The sequence below is a fragment of the Nerophis lumbriciformis genome, linkage group LG24 (assembly GCF_033978685.3).
Source record: "Nerophis lumbriciformis linkage group LG24, RoL_Nlum_v2.1, whole genome shotgun sequence".
NCBI classification, from domain to species: domain Eukaryota; kingdom Metazoa; phylum Chordata; class Actinopteri; order Syngnathiformes; family Syngnathidae; genus Nerophis; species Nerophis lumbriciformis.
In genome coordinates, this window is record NC_084571.2 from 18,315,206 (window position 1) to 18,330,416 (window position 15,211).

General features: G+C 40.2%; 1 protein-coding gene across 5 annotated transcripts in view; it reads right to left on the reverse strand.

The window, feature by feature from the left end:
- Positions 1-13,361: 13,361 nt before the first annotated feature.
- wdfy3 (WD repeat and FYVE domain containing 3) overlaps positions 13,362-15,211 on the reverse strand; it is a 148,500-nt gene continuing 146,650 nt past the window's right edge. For 4 of the 5 annotated variants that reach the window (XM_072915983.1, XM_072915982.1, XM_072915981.1 and 1 more), the window contains one exon: positions 13,362-14,840. The gene's annotated coding sequence lies outside the window, so the exon portion shown is untranslated. Of the gene's footprint in view, positions 15,083-15,211 lie in introns of all 5 variants that reach the window. The other variant, XM_072915980.1, reaches the window with a different exon arrangement.

Sequence of the window (15,211 nt, forward strand, 5' to 3'; positions counted from 1 at the left end):
ATAATTTAGCCACCTCCACAATATTAACCCGACGTTAAAACAGAACTAGCTATTTATTGATTAGCAATTGCCGAATCATGTAACATTAGCTTAATGCTAAAAAGCCAGGTTACTATCACATTCTGTAACAGACAAATAATTTCATGTAGGCTAACGTTACCTACCTGCTACCTCTGTCTTTTCTCGTTTCTCCTCCTCTTCTTTTCTCTTTTTTCTTCCCTGGGCACCTGACAGTTTTGACATCTTGTGTTGATTTTTTGATGTGGTGACGTCCAAAAAGAGTCATGATACGGGAAGGGAGGGGGCGCACCGTGCGGGGGGGAGGAGGGGGGGGGGGGGGGGCGTAATGTTGTAACAAATAATATTTCTATTAAATAGGCTTTACTTTGCATTTTAATTAACGTGGGATTATTTTTTGTATTTAGAAATAATAGTACCAACTTCTTCTTCTTTTTTTTTTTCTCCAACATTTGTGGCACTGGCGTGGCGCCCCCTGATGGACGGCGCCCTTAGCATTTGCCTATACGGCCTATGCCACGGGCCGGCCCTGTACGGGAGTATCATACCTTTGGAGGTGGTGACACCCCGGACAAGCACTAGATCTATCGTATTACCGCTGCGATGCGTGGGTTCATTTATTATTTGTGCAAGACCACAGCTATCAATTATAGTCTGGAGCGCCACGCACAGAGGTTCTGAAGGGGTATTCATATGGATATTAAAATCCTGCATTATAATTAATTATATTATCTGCATATGTCACTAGATCAGAGACAAACTCTGAAAATTCACTGATAAAGTCCAAATAGGGCCCAGGTGGGCGGTAGATAACAGCCAGGGAGAGAGGTAACAGAGCTTCATGCTGTATTTACAAGCGACTGGACTGGATGACAAAAAAAATAGCACTGTTACTCACCGTGGTGGATCTCAGGCTGTGGAGGTATACAATATCTTTGTGTTTGCTGACGGCGAAGGTTGGAACGCATTTGACACCATCATATGAAAGGGGGTCGGTAGATAACAGCCAGGTAGAGAGGTAGCTGTGTGACAGACCTCATAGTAAGCACCTCAAATTATGTATATTTATTACTTAGTTTAGGGCTAAGGTTAAAGTTTTCATTGTATATTAGTGCGTTCCCCAGGCAGGGGGCCAGGGACAAGTACTCCATGCCTGGACATCTTTCTAGGGAGATTACAAATCCTAGCTATGTTCCTCTTTGTAATCTCTGACTGTCTCATCCTAGTGTCATTGGAGCCAACGTGTACAACTATGTTCGCATAGCTAGTGGTGCAATTAGCCTGTCGTACGTGTTTACTAGGCCTTTTGCGAGCTAGCTCCCTGTCTTGTTCCGTGTTGTGGAAATAAGTTGAGCCAACACACGACGTGCTGCTAACTGTACTTTTATTCACGACTCGTGGGAATAACACATCACATGTCCGGCAACGCTTAAACAGGAAGTACCTCATTTCTTGGGCCAATCATATTCGTGTATACTTCAGGGACCGCTCGGAGATCGTATTACCTAAGAATATTACATCCCCCTTCTTTTAGAAAAATATGGAACACAACATTTAAGAAAACACACTCTGTGCAATAACCATTACTGAAACGTATTGAAATTCAAGTAGCACATGTACGACTGCCATAAAGTAAGAATTCATCAACAGATTTCAATTATCACTTAACCTGCTCGAATGTCATACTGTTGTAAATAGAAACACAATCACAATGTTATTGAATTGTACGTATCTGAACACCATTGAGCATAATTTTTATAAGTCCATAACCAGAGGTGGGTAGAGTAGCCAGAAATTGTACTCAAGTAAGAGTACTGTTACTTTAGAGATTTATTACTCAAGTAAAAGTAAGGAGTAGTCACCCAAATATTTACTTGAGTAAAAGTAAAAAGTATGTTGTGAAAAAACTACTCAAGTACTGAGTAACTGATGAGTATCATACACACTCATATCATATATATATATATATATATATATATATATATATATATATATATATATATATATATATATATATATATATATATATATGTATATATATATATATATATATATATATATATATATATATATATATATATATATATATACATACATACATATACATTGATATATACAGTATATAATTTATAAGTATTTATTTTGCTGTTTTTGTTTACATGTTAAAGGTGTTTTAATGAATATACATGCATGTTTAACATATAGATTCCTTTCTTTAATGAAGACAAGAATATAAGTTGGTGTATTACCTGATTCTGATGACTTGCGTTGATTGTAATCAGACAGTCGTGATGATAATGTCCACGTTTTCAAATGGAGGAGAAGAAAAGTTCCTCCTTTCTGTCTAATACCACATGAAAGTGGTGGGTTTTTGGCATCCTATTTGTCCAGCTTCCATATTTGTTTTTATACACTTTGCAAGAAATATATTGGCGTCAAACTCCGTAGCTTGCTAGCTTGTTTGCGCTGGCTTTCGGAGACTCTTGTTTTGAAAGCGCAGGCGCGATGGAGCGGCACTTTTATTGTGAAGACAGGAACGTCCTCATGTGCGGTCAGTCTTGAGGCTTTTGACGGTACGGTTGAAATAAAACAAGTATCTTTTTTCCTTCACACTTTTGATTGATTGATTGGAACTTTTATTATTAGATTGCACAGTACAGTACATATTCCGTACAATTGACCACTAAATGGTAACACCCCAATAAGTTTTTCAACTTGTTTAAGTCAGGTCATGTGACCACCTGGCTCTGTTTGATTGGTCCAACGTCACCAGTGACTGCATCTGATTGGTGGAACGAAGTGAAACGTCACCAGTAAGGCAGGCACTTTGAAGGTCTGTCTGACAGACCAAAACAAACAAAGCGTGCATTAACAGATCGATAAAAATTAGTAGCGAGTAGCGAGCTGAATGTAGATAAAAGTAACGGAGTAAAAGTAGCGTTCCTTCTCTATAAATATACTTAAGTAAAAGTAAAAGTATGTTGCATTAAAACTACTCTTAGAAGTACAATTTATCCCAAAAGTTACTCAAGTAGATGTAACAGAGTAAATGTAGCGCGTTACTACCCACCTCTGTCCATAACAACTCTGGGCTTAACCTCACGTCCAGACCTTGTCTGATACCGCACAGGCTGTGGGGCTGTTTCTTCTGTTATCTTTGAGGTGTGTGGTGTGTCAGTGTGCGGTGCATGTTGTGTGTCATGTTTTGTGTTTTCTTCAGTCTGAGTGGTCAGTGTCTCTCTTGTGTCCAAGAGATGTCGTCTATTTCGCCTACATTCTTGTCCTCCTGATGCACGTATGTGGTATGATCTTTCGGTATCAGCTGAACGAATGACAACTGCTGGTTTCCAGTAGCCTTTCTCCTGAAAACGGATGTATTGTCCTTCATGCAAAGGTGACATTTGCTTAGCTGATCTGTCATAGTATTTCTTCTGCTGGTGTTGTTTGTTGGTTCTCATGATGTGAACATCCTTGTGGCTGCTAGTTTTAGGTTGCAGCTGCTGATGGGTGTGAGGCAGGATTGAGCGTGTGCGACGACTCATGAGCAGCTGAACTGGTGATTTGAAGTTGTCCACTGGGGTATTGCGATATTCAAGCAGACTCAGATAAGGGTCTTTCTGATCAGCTTTGGCCTTTTCCATAAGGGACTTTGCAATGTGAACCGACTTCTCGGCTAACCCATTACTTTGAGGATAGCATGGGCTGGAGGTAATATGTGTGTGAACCTCCATGTGTTGGCAAAAACATCAAACTCTCTACATCTGTACTGTGGACCATTGTCTGATATAACAGTCTCTGGTATCCCGTGTCTTGCAAAAGAAGATTTTAGTTTATGTATAACAGCAGCAGCTGTGGTGCTGTTTAATCTGTTTAGCTCAAAGTATCTGCTGTAATAGTCTACTGTGACAAAATAATCATCATTGTTCCAAGTGAACAGGTCAGTAGCCACTGTTTGCCATGGCCTGTCTGGGATCTTGTGACTTATCATTGGCTCTTTAGTGTTTGATGGTTTATGTTCATTGCAGATGTGGCATTTACCAACTAACTCCTCAATCGGTTTGTTCATCCCAGGCCAGAAGATGATGTCACGCGCTCTTTGTTTACACTTTTCCATACCCATGTGACCTGCATGGATACGGGATAACATCTCTGTGCGCAGTGAGTTGGGTATGATGATTTTTTCCCCCTTGAACAGGATGTTATTCATCTGCGAGAGCTCGTCCTGGTAGTTCCAATACTCCGCTATGTTCTGAGGGCATCGTTTCCTCTCCTCGGGCCATCCTGACTTAATTATCTTTTTCAGCAAGATGAGTTGAGCATCTTTTCCAGTCTCCACCTTGATGTCTTCAAGTCTGGTGTCACTGACAGGTAGGTTGCTATAAACGGTGTGCACCTGCATGTCCATACCTTCACTGAGGCTGGTGTCCTGGTCAGGCAGTGACTTTCTGGAGAGAGTGTCTGCGACAGGAATGTCTTTGCCTGGTCTGTGAGTGATGGTGAAGTTATACCTCTGTAGCTGTAGCATCATTCTTTGTAACCTTGGAGGCGCTGCTGCAAGTGGTTTTTGCAAAATGGATTCAAGTGGCTTATGGTCACTTTCCACGGTGATTTGGCGACCATATATGTACTGGTGGAAACGCTTGCACCCAAACAGAATAGCAAATAACTCCTTCTCAGTTTGTGCATAATTGACTTCACAATCACTTAGTGACTTAGATGCATAGCCTATGGGCTTTCCTTCTTGTAATAGTACTGCCCCTAATCCATATTTTGATGCGTCAACTTGGAGTCTGAGTTCCTTGCTCGGGTCAAAATACCTTAACACTGGACCTGGTTCCTGAGTGAGGAGCTCTTTAATCTTTCTGAATGCTTCCTCCTGCTGTGCATCCCATCTGAATTCACTCGAATCTTTTAATAGGTGACGCATGGGTGCATTGACATCAGACAGTCCAGGGGCAAATTTGGACAAGTAGTTAATCATGCCAAGGATTGTTTACAGCTCACCTTTGTCTCTTGGTGGCTCCATGTCCTTCACAGCTGCAATCTTGGTTGGATCAGGCTTGATTCCATCCTTGGTGATTCGGTGCCCAAAGTAACTGACTTCAGTAGCACATATTGTACTCTTATCTGGGTTGAGCTTAACTCCTCGCTCCCTGGAGCGCTGCAACATTGCACGGAGGTTGGTATCATGTTCTTCTTTAGTCTTGCCATAGATGAGGATATCATCGACTATTGCTGTGACACCCTGCAAACCCTCATAAGTCTCGTCAACTTTACGCTGAAACTCATCTTGAGCCGAAATCAGTCCAAAAGGAGGAATCAGTATCGTCCGAAAACAGTGTTGAAGGTTGTCAGCTTTGAGGACTCATCTGAGAGCTTGATGGCCCAGTAGCCTGACCTTGCATCCATTACACTGAAGAAACAGGCTCCTGCCAATTTGGATGTGGTGTCCTCAAGGGTAGGTAAGGGGTAGTGCGGGCGTTTGATGACTTTATTTAGATCCCTTGGATCCAGACATACTCTTAGTTTTCCTGTGCGTGGTTTTTCTGCTGCTACCATTGAATTAACCCATTCGGTTGGTTCAGTGACTTTTACAATGATGTCTTGTTTTTCCATGTTTTGTAATTCCTCTTTGAGGCGGTCACGAAGGGCCAGAGGGACGCGCCTACGTGGGTGAACTACAGGTACTGCTTCGGGTTTAATGTGAATTGTACACTCTCCAGGAAACAGTCCTATTCCTGTGAACACATCAGCAAACTGATCCATAACCGATGTCTCAGGTGTGCTGTGCACGGACAGTATAAGTTTAATGAGTCCAAAATCCAAACAGGCTTTTAATCCTAACACAGGAGCAGCTTGTGTGTCAACGATGTGGACCTTTAATGTCAGATGGATGCTTTTGTACTGGCATTTAATGTTGCATTTTCCTCTGACGGATAACTTCTCACCCCCATAGCCATAGAGAGGGCGTGTTGTTGGTTGTAGTGTGTCCTGTATCCCAAGCCTTTGGAAAACATTAGTGGGAATGACATTAGCTGAAGCTCCGTTGTCTAGCTTGAAGGTGACAGTAGTTTTACTTGGTCCAACCAACACATCTGCATATGCCTGTTCAGTTTCTCTTTTGTTACCGCTGCCTTGTGTAACTGCATCAATAAATAATTCTTCATTGTCTGTCTTGCTGAGTGAGTCAATTTCACTTACAGTGTGCACTCCTGTACTCTGCTTTGAGCAGCATACTTTTACGAAATGGTTCCATTTACTGCATATCTTGCACTGTTTACCTTTGGCTGGACAGCTGTCTTTTGCTCCATGAGGCTTGTTTCCGCAATAGCCACAACTTTTATGAAGCTCTCTGTCCCCATCAGGTCTGTAGGTGTGCTCTGTTGCCTTGTCGTGGCGCGTTTTCCAAGCTGTCTTCCTTGGATAATGGCGACTGATAGCATGGACAGTCTGCTCGTGCAGGCCGCTAGCTATAGTTTTGAGCTGTGCTTGTGCCATGTCATGAGACCTGACTATATCTATAGCTTTATCCAACGTCAAATCGGAACCGACACTCAGTAGCTCTTCTCTTACTTTAGGTGAGTGGATCCCAAACACGACACGGTCTCTCACCATCTCCTCCTTGTTTGCATAATTGCAGTCCTTCACAAGCAGTCTCAAATCCGTCAAAAACTGTTCAAATGGCTCGTTAGCTCCTTGGACTTTTTCGTGAAATTTATAACGAGCAAATATTATGTTTGACTTCGGCATGACGTATGCTTCATAGCGCTCATAGTACGTAATCAGTACCTTTCGTTCGTCGTCTGTAAGTGTCCATGTGTTATATATGTCCCGTCCTCTTTCGCCAATTCAAATGAGAAGATAGCTGCACTTTTCGTCCTCTCCTTTTTTCTTAAAACGACCAGAAAACATCAACTCTACGTGGAGCTTAAATTTCCTCCATGCTTCGGGCAGGTTGCTCGCATCCCAATCCATTCGAGGTGAAGGAACTCCGGCGACGTCCATCTTGTTGCAAAGTTCTTCTTTCCTTTTATTCTGACACCATGTCTTGTTCCGTGTTGTGGAAATAAGTTGAGCCAACACACGACGTGCTGCTAACTGTACTTTTATTCACGACTCGTGGGAATAACACATCACATGTCCGGCAACGCTTAAACAGGAAGTACCTCATTTCTTGGGCCAATCATATTCGTGTATACTTCAGGGACCGCTCGGAGATCGTATTACCTAAGAATATTACACTCCCTAAGAAAATCTTCAATGTCAGGTGCTCGTGGCTGGTTTGCTAAGCTGTATGTTTCGGGTGATGGAGTCCCCTATGACTAAGGTGTGGTGCCGGGTAGACTGGGGTGTAGAACTAGCTAAAGGGCTAAATCTATTATGCATCTCAACCGGTTCACCGTTGCTTATAAGCTGCTTAGGGCTGCTACAAACATGCTTGCTTTTTTAGCGAATTCAGAATATATATATATATATATATATATATATATATATATATATATATGTACATATCGCCTTTTCAAAAGATAAAAGATAAATGTTGTTGTAATAGTTCTTTAAATGGGATGGCAATATGTGCCCATCAACACGAACAAACGCGCGAGAATGCTGTGATACAACAACAAACAGACACACACGCTACTACTACTACTACTACTACTGCTACTACTACTACTACTACTACTACTACTACTACTACTACTACTACTACTACTACTGCTACTACTACTACTGCTACTACTACTACTACTACTGCTACTACTACTACTACTACAACAGGGGAATAATACACACTGAATAAAGTGTGAATCATCAACAATAATATTACTATTTGTGGACAAGAAGACTACAGTCACTGACCAACGTTCAATCGCTTTTTTAACGATCACGAAAACATTCCACAGGCGCTAACGGCAACAATCCACGACAATGCTGAGCTCTAACAGCCAAGGCGCGCCCTCGCGAACGTCACGCTTTACTTGGCAACAGGACCCTCTCCTTTAAAGGCACACACTCCCGCACTCTTCTCTCATGAAACGTCCCTCAGCTGCTTACACCACGTTTAGGAAAGTTCAAACAAAATCAAATCAAATCAAATCAACTTTATTTATAAAGTCAAGTATTAGTATGGATGGGGACCATTCGCATTTGAACCGATACCGTACCAATTGTCATTGCCTGGTAATCGATTCCGGTACTCAACGGTACCAATTTAGTAAATATTGTTAGTAATGTTAGTAAATGGTAATTAGTAAACGGCCTCAAACCGTCAGGGGGTAGGGGGGTGGACGGAGACAAAGAGAGGGCCAATGAACTAAACCAGGTTTGACACAGTGGCTCCGACAAGCTCCTGCCCCCCCCCCAAGACATGTCAGCCGGCCCCCTGACAACTTCAGCGAACCAATCCATCCCCCTCTCCCCTCCTCACAGCCCCCCAACAACCTGAGACCCCCCCAGAGTGTCTGTCTGCAGAACAGGTGAATGCACAGCTAAATAAGTTAAAAACAGGCAAGGCCGCCGGTCCTGACGGTGTGAGCCCCAGGGTGCTCAAAGCCTGCGCCCCACAGCTGTGTGGTGTGCTCCAGCACATCTTCAACATGAGCCTTAGGCTGCAGAAAGTCCCCACACTGTGGAAAACCTCATGCGTGGTCCCCATCCCCAAGTGCACGCAACCCAGCACGTCGAAGGACTACAGGCCGGTGGCTCTAACCTCCCATATCATGAAGACCATGGAGAGGTTGGTCCTGGAACAACTCCGCCCTACAGTCAAGCCCCACCTGGTCCCACTCCAATTCGCCTACCAGCCCCGACTGGGAGTGGAGGACGCAGTCATCTACCTGCTGAACCGAGCCCACACCCACCTAGACAAGCCTGCGAGCAGTGTGAGGGTCATGTTTTTTTGACTTCTCCAGTGCTTTCAATACCATATGGCCTGGACTACTGGGTGTAAAGTTAGAGACGATGCAGGTGGAGGCCCCCTTGGTGTCCTGGGTTGTTGATTACCTGACTGACAGACCACAGTACGTGCGACCGCAGGACTGTGTGTCTGACAGGCTGGTCAGCAACACCGGGGCCCCACAGGACACAGTCCTCTCCCCCTTCCTCTTCACCATCTACACCACCGATTTCCACTATCACTCAGAGTCCTGCCACCTTCAGAAGTTTTCTGATGACTCTGCGATAGTGGGGTGTATTGAGGATGGTGACGATGAGGAATACAGGGCACTGGTGGAGGACTTTGTCACATGGTGTGGAAAGAACCACCTCCAGCTCAATGTGACGAAGACCAAGGAGCTGGTTGTGGACCTGAGAAGGAGGAGGAGTACTGCGGCGACCCCTCTTTCCATCAGGGGGGTCGATGTGGACATGGTTGAGGATTATAAATACCTGGGAGTACACATGGACAACAAGCTGAATGGGTCAAAACACGCAGAGGCACTCTACAAGAAGGGACAGAGCCGCCTCTACTTCCTCAGGGGGCTCGGATCCTTCAACGGCTATACAAAGATGTGTCTTAGGTGCCGTTTTCATTAATACATTTGGAAGTGTGGAAATTCAAAAAGTTAAAATTGCTAATGCTAATCAGTAGCATGTCAATAGCAAAGCCAATGCATATTAGCATCAAGCTAGCACATTTTTGTAGCCTTACTTTACTTATGTTGGAGTGTCTTGAGTACATTTCTGTGTTGACATGTAAAATGTAAACATTACCTGGAGGTCATTGGGCCAAGTTTGCTCTCAGTGCTGCTGGAGTGATCGCCAACTGCCCAAGTGAGTTAGCATTATTACATTAATAGTAATTAATAGTTCCCTAGTAATTATTACATTATTATTACATTAATTACTTTCCCTAGTAATTATTACATTATTACTACATTAATTACTCTCCCTAGCAATTATTACATTATTATTCAATTTATTAATTTCCCTTGTAATTATTACTTTTTTTTTTACATTAATTACATTCCCTAGTAAATATTACATTATTTTTACATGAATTACATTCCTGAGTAATTATTACATTATTATTACAGTCATTACTTTCCCTAGTAGTTGTTACATTATTATTACATTAATTATTTTCCTTAGTAATTATCACATTTACTTTCACTAGTAATTATTACATTTACTTTCCCTAGTAATTATTATAATAATGACTTTCCCTAGTAATTATTACATTAATGACATTCCCTAGTAATTATTACATTATTTTTACATTGATTACTCTCCCTAGCAATTATTACATTATTATTGAATTTATTACTTTCCCTAGTAATTATTACATAATTTTTTACATTAATTACATTCCCTAGTAATTATTACATTATTATTACATTAATTACATTCCCTAGTAATTAATACATTATTATTACAGGAGTTACTTTCCCTAATAATTATTACATTATTATTACATTAATTAATTTGCCTAGTAATTATTACATTATTATGACATTAATTAATTTCCCTAGTAATTATTACATAATTACTACATTAATTACTTTCTGTAGTATTTGTTACATTATTATTACATTAATTTCCCCAGTAATTATTACATTATTTACTTTCCCTAGTAATTATCAGAGGTGGGACCAAGTCATTGCTTTGCAAGTCACAAGTAAGTCTCAAGTCTTTGCCCTCAAGTCCCGAGTCAAGACAGGCAAGTCCCGAGTCAAGTCCAAAGTCAAGACTGGAAAGTCTCAAGTCAAGTCCCAAGTCCTGCATTTTGAGTTTCGAGTCATTTCAAGTCCTTTTACCCTCAGACTAATATATTTACACAGATTGTGTATGTTTTTAAAACGCTGTATTTATTTATTAAAACAAGTGCATTTGAAATTGCAGGGGAAAAAATAGTGCTGACATTGCACTTCATAATAGCACTATAAACCAGTCATTTTAAACATTTAACTCATTCCTTTACAGAATAAACATAATTGCAAAAACAAGTGCAACTGTACTTATTTGCCCAAAAGTGTTAACATTTTTTTTACATGGCATATTGCATTGTAACTAGTTCCACAGCAGTTTCTATCCTGTTCTTACCTCATCTCATTGATCTCATCTCATACTGTATGTGTGTTGATGTGTGCGTACACATGAAAAACACAACAAATACATGAACATAACAATGAACAGAGTTGTACTTTTTAGATGTCAAGGCCCTATGCAATATGTACACAAATTGTTAATATAGTATACATTTTAACAGACCTTTATTTGACTGTTTGTCTTTTTGTAGGTGGCTAAAATACGCGGTGCTGCTGACCGCCGTCTAACGTTACGTTACTGTGTGTGATACATTGACTAACGTAACGTTATGTGTAGGTACCTCATGCAACCCTGCTTGAAAAAAATCACTTGACAAAAAGTATGAGTAAGGTAGCGAACTGCAGTGGACGCAACAGATTGCCGTGTTTGCAATGACGTTATAACCATAGACATCTTATAAGTAGACGCAGCTGCTGTGACACGAGCAATTTGGCCGCCATCTTGAAGTGGTGATGAGGAACCGGCGAGCAGCCTAAACTGACAGTTGACTGGTAGAAAACAAAGATGCCGGTGCTCGGCGTTTTCCTGCTCAAATGAGCGGACTGTTGAAAATAGGAATCGGGAGATTACTTTTCACAAGTAAGATTTAACATTAACATACTATTGGTTGTATTTTATGAAAAGGATATTACCACAGAGTTGAGAAGGAGCAAAGATCTTCAATATTTGTATGTGAAAATCATAAATTAATCTTCTGGGGGAGGATGACGCCCCTACAGGGGTTTGCTTTACAAACTTTCAGCCCCACCTAAAAGAAAATTCACCAGCCGCCACTGATTATGATGCACTCTCATTTTAGGCAAAATATAAGACAATACTTTCTTAACAGTATAATTGTAACCATAAATAAGTCTTCAAGTAACAATATTCAAATACTAACATTGTTGGGTAAGACAGAATTTGGTTTTATTCTGAATCCAGTGAAACAGATTGGTGGTTTTAGCTGATATGAAGACTTTCAGGTGTTTATATATGTTGAAGTATTTGGCAGACGCTTTTATCCAAAGCGACATACATAAAAAATACATATATAACAATCACTGTAAACATTATCATTTAAGGGAAGAATGTGATACAAAATATCAATACAAAGTGTCAAGACAGAATAAACTCTACTGCTGCAGCAACAGAGATACAGTCTATAAGATATATAGATATCTAAAGTATTCATACATTGTTTATGTAGAATACACGCATGTATATATAACCTAATCATACTGTTTTTTGAACTTAAAAATAGCTGACCGTTTTTTTCCCCCTTCTCTGGGATTATATTCCCAGTTTTGATCTCGGACGTCTGGTCACTTATAGCGTATAAGAATATTCTATTACCGGTACTGTTAAGCAAACTATGAATAATAAAACACGCCAAAACATGTGTCCTTTATCATAGCTACACGTATGACAAAAAAAGCGCGTGAAAATCAGTGGTATTTAGTGAGGTAAGATTAATTAAATGCGCTGACAGTTCATTGTTCCTGCCAAATGAATTGCACTGAGTGGAGCGGATCACCACTCCAAGATGGCGGCCCCGCGTCTCGTCTGCGCCAGTAGGCAGTCTACTTATAAGATGTCTATGGTTATAACGTTAGCAGTGAGTTTACAGCCTCACTGATTTAACGACACAGCAAATAAAATTCACGTTACTTACACAATAAACGTTATCTTACATTCAAAACTTACCCTTCTTTGTGCAACTTCAAATGTCGAACGAAGTTGGAAGTTGTTGCGTCTCCGTCTGTAATATTCGAACTGCGTGATTTGCATTCGGCAATTCGTTTTTTATTGACCAAGTCGTAGTTTTTATACCCGAACAAAACCAACTTTAATATAATTGTTTCTCACTGGCACGTTGTTTGACAACTCTTGTTCATTGGTTCTTCTGCAATTTGATTGGATGAATGTGTGATGAAAACAACGTAGATCTAATTTGATTGGCTGTTGTACTGACAGCACACCAACTGACAGGAACAACACGCTGATCGACACAGACATAGAAAATGAAAAATACGGAGCGCTCCCAAATAACTTTTTAAGCTTTGGATTTTGGGGAAAGTAGCAAGTCATGTCAAGTCAAAAGGCTCAAGTCCAAGTGAAGTCACAAGTCATTGATGTTAAAGTGTAAGTCGAGTTGCAAGTCTCTTTACATTTGTCAAGTCGGGTCTAAAGTCATCAAATTCATGACTCGAGTCTGACTCGAGTCCAAGTCATGTGACTCGAGTCCACACCTCTGGTAATTATTACATTATTATTACATAAATGACTCTGCATGCTTTATAAAAAAGGAGACACTTAGCGGTGGACAACATTTTATTGAAAGTAGTTTAGCATCGTTGAACATCTTGTTTGAATGTCAACACAAACACTCCACAGTCACACACTGAACACCACACTTTATCACTCATATCTCTCTCTCTCTCTGGCTTGTTTGTTCCTCGCTCGCCCCGCCTTCTTTGCACAAAGAACACAAAGTTGTGCGACAGGAAGTCAGCGACATGCAGGAGGATCCAACAAAAACATAAATACTTTGTACACTTCCTGTCTGCATTAAATATAAACATAATAGTTCGAGGGACATCTGATTGACAGAGGCTGACTCCGCCTCCCGCGGCGGAAACACCTGATTGGACGCTGGTTGGCAGTCGGAGGAAAGATGGCCGCCTCGTCTGAGGCTTTAGAAAACTTGGAGGTTGAAATGAAGAATGTCTGAGTTGTGATTCAAATCATTTGCTGCCATCAAGTGGGCCAAAGGTCAATTGTTTTTTAACACCTTTAATTTTAGGCGCTGAGTGGGCGTGTCCCTGTGAGGTCGCCCCCCCCCCCCCCCCAAACACACAACCAGTAGCTAATTTGCATATTCAAATGAAGGAACACCACAGTGTCCAAACTGTGGGCAGCTTTGATGCTTGTTTCCACTCCCAGTGTTTATGCAGGTGTGACTCACGACATCTCTCCCCCAAACATTGTCTCATGACACTAAACACTTGTTTGTAAACAACCTTTTAGTTTGTTGTTTGTAAACAACTTCTTAGTTTGTTGTTTGCAAACATCATTTTAGTTTGTTGTTCGTAAACAACCTCTTAGTTTGTTGTTTGTAAACAACCTCTTAGTTTGTTGTTTGTAAACAACCCATTTGTTTGTTGATTGTAAACAACCTTTTATTTTTTTGTTTACAAACAACCTCTTAGTTTGACAATGACCATTTAGTTTGTTGTTTGTAAACAACCTTTAAGTTGTTTGTTTGTCAACATTTTAGTTTGTTTGTAAACAACCTTAGTTTGTTGAGTGTAAACAACCTCTTAGTTTGTTGATTGTAATCAACCTCTTAGTTTGTTTGTAAACAACATTTTAGTTTGTTGTTTGTAAACAACCCAATTGTTTGTTGATTGTAAACAACCTTTTAGTTTTTTGTTTATAAACAACCTCTTAGTTTGACGATTACCTTTTAGTTTGTTGTTTGTAAACAACTTTTAAGTGGGTTGTTTGTCAACATTTTAGTTTGTTTGTAAACAACCTCTTAGTTTGTTGTAAACAACCTCTTAGTTCGTTTGTAAACAACCTCTCAGTTTGTTGATTGTAAACAACCTCTTAGTTTGTTGTTTGTAAACAACATTTTAGTTTGTTGTTTGTAAACAACACATTTGTTTGTTGATTGTTATTAACCTTTTAGTTTTTTGTTTACAAACAACCTCTTAGTTTGACAATGACCATTTAGTTTGTTGTTTGTAAACAACCTTTAAGTTGTTTGTCAACATTTTAGTTTGTTTGTAAACAACCTTAGTTTGTTGAGTGTAAACAACCTCTTAGTTTGTTGATTGTAATCAACCTCTTAGTTTGTTTGTAAACAACATTTTAGTTTGTTGTTTGTAAACAACCCAATTGTTTGTTGATTGTAAACAACCTTTTAGTTTTTTGTTTATAAACAACCTCTTAGTTTGACAATTACCTTTTAGTTTGTTGTTTGTAAACAACTTTTAAGTGGGTTGTTTGTCAACATTTTAGTTTGTTTGTAAACAACCTCTTAGTTTGTTGTAAACAACCTCTTAGTTCGTTTGTAAACAACCTCTCAGTTTGTTGATTGTAAACAACCTCTTAGTTTGTTGTTTGTAAACAACATTTTAGTTTGTTGTTTGTAAACAACACATTT